The sequence below is a fragment of the Bos mutus genome, chromosome 6 (assembly GCF_027580195.1).
Source record: "Bos mutus isolate GX-2022 chromosome 6, NWIPB_WYAK_1.1, whole genome shotgun sequence".
Lineage (NCBI taxonomy): Eukaryota > Metazoa > Chordata > Mammalia > Artiodactyla > Bovidae > Bos > Bos mutus.
This window is the reverse complement of record NC_091622.1, coordinates 47,010,627-47,013,323: the sequence shown is the minus strand read 5'-3', so window position 1 is coordinate 47,013,323 and position 2,697 is coordinate 47,010,627.

The window sequence follows — 2,697 nt, the reverse complement described above, 5'->3', positions numbered from 1 at the left end:
TGGACAGGGAGGCCTGGCCTGCTGCGATTCATGGGGTCGCAAAGAGTCGGACACGACTGAGCGACTGAACTAAACTGAACTGAATATTTTTCCAGAGATTCAGATACAGATTCACTTAGAGATGGGATCATTTGTAAATAACCCAATGTAAATGCTCGACTATATTTTAAAAGTCCTTGCTGTGGGCTTATTTGGGCTCATTTGTTTCTTTCTTATAAAATCTTAATAAAAGATGAACAATTGCTTGACCTTCAGAGAAGGATAAGACAACTACCTGTTGACAGAATTAATTATTGACTCAAAAGCTGCGAAATAGCCTTCAACTGAGTTATTTTCACAACCTTGAGCAACTTGTCTTCTTCCTTGGCATTATCACCATAGTGAATTGACAAGAGTGTTTAAAACATTATCTATTATTTCTGCATCACAAGCCTGGTGAGCTGGGTCAACTGCCTTGTCAGTTTCAACTCCGTCCTCTGTCTGACTTGTGTGAAGATGCATGCTGACGCAGAAAGAGCCCCCGTACAGGAAACAGAAGACCTGGATTCTAGAGCTTTGTTCCATTGCCTTGAAAGTAACTTTATTACTCTGGGTCTCAATTTCTTCCTGTAAAAAATAAAGAGGTTGAATTAGGTAATTACTTATGTCCTTTCCATTGTAAAGATTTATAATGCTATGGTAAGCTGCATCTCTTGCAATGTTAAAGGAAAGCAAAAAGTCCTTCACTTTGAGATTCCTATTGCATTTCACGGGTACCACTGTTGAAGTCTTTATCATAACTTAAGATAGCAAAATGTACAAGTCGGATGTGAATTATATTGAATCCAGGCCACATTTTTTACTTAGTCACATATTAAGAAAATAATTATCTAGTTTATAACTTTTTAAAAAAGGAGAATTAGCATAAAATCAAGATTCAGGTTGCTATTGAAAGAGTTCAGTACACTAAGTCCACAGATCTTACAATGTTAATCTACTAGAGCCAGGTAATTCTTGACATCTTTGGTTGGAACATGTGCTCTATGCTTTACCATCCAATCCACTGCATTCATTTTTATTTTCTGCCTGGCTCTGTACACATTCCTATGTGTGAATACAGGCCTATGTGTTTGTCTCCTCACTAAACAATGAGCTCTACTAGGGAAAATAACTTGTCTTTACACTCTGTGGTAAATTGCCTAACAAATATGCATTCTATGTACCCTTAAAAAAAGAACTCCAATTTTATTCAATCTATTCCAACAAAATACTTCTGTAGGCTACCTTGTGCCTTGTACAGTCCAAGTCACTAAGAAGGAAGAGAAAGTCAATAGCATGGTTCTTTCAAGAAAGGTACTACCTTAACTAATTAACACACACACACATGCCAGTCTCTCAACCGCTACCACATTGGCCATTCATATTTATGTTTCCTTCACCCTCTTACTTGGAACTTCGAGATACATCCTGCATAGACAGCAGCCATCCTGCAACTCTAAGGACAACAGCCACATGCAAAGATGGCAATAGAAAAGACTGCATCCTTAAATAGATGATCTAACCCTTGACTGTCATCATCATATTGATTAGAAAAATAAACCCTTAACTTGCTGAAATAGCAGAAACAAGTTTTCTGTTTTTTAAGCCCGGTTGCAGCCCTAACAACTCTTCCCTCACTGAATCTCAAGTACCTAGTCCACAGAATTTAGCTGGTTACTGATGCTTTTATAACAGAAACAATAACAATAACTTACAATGAACAGATACTTACTATTGCCAGGTCCTGTGCTAAACGTTTTGTATCATTTAATTCCCACAATTGCCATGTAACACAGGTAAGCTTACCCTCAATACACAGAAGAGGCATGGAGAAGATAAATAGTTCTCCCCAGGTCAAACCATATTTTGAAATAAATGATGAATATTCTATCTAAATTTTAAACAAAGCCAAACTCAGATATCTGAAAGTATAAACATCTCATTCAACTTCATGGATTAATAGAAATAAGTGAATATTTCAAATAGTACTTAATATATGTTTATAAGTCCAAATATCATCTGGGCCTTCAGAATCCCCTAAGGCTCTTATGTATATGCTATGCTTAGTTGCTCAGCAGTGTTCCACTGTTTGCAACCCCATGGACTGCAGCCCGCCAGGCTCCTCTGTCCTTGGCGATTCTCCAGGTTCTTATACTGTTCCCTAAAGAGCTTGCTCTCTCAGTTTCAGAAAGGAAAACTTCACATACTGTACTTTTTTCTCAAACTATCAACATCACTCTCTGTCTCTGACTCTCCACTGAGAAAACACAAGGCTTCTTCCATCTGTTCTTACATATTCTGGCTTCTGACTTTTGAATTGATGAATTGTCCATATTACTATCTAAGGTCAAATCCACTAATGATGATCCACATATCTTCCCTGTTTTGAAATACTAAAAGTTCTTCAAATATAGTCATATACTATCTCTCTCCTATATAATCAATTTCCCCTATTCTCCTGATATAGGCTTGCTCCATCTTTTGTTGTTAAAACGAAATTTCCATTGATCGTTTTCAACTCTTTTGATTATTTATCTAAACTTAACTACTGAGATCTCTACTTCCTCCCTTGTATAGTGTCTTCAACCTCTTTATTTAGACTTCTGTCTACATTAAACCTCTAAAATTGCTTTTGTCAAGATCTGAAGCAACTTCTGCCTTGACAAATCTAATGGTCAA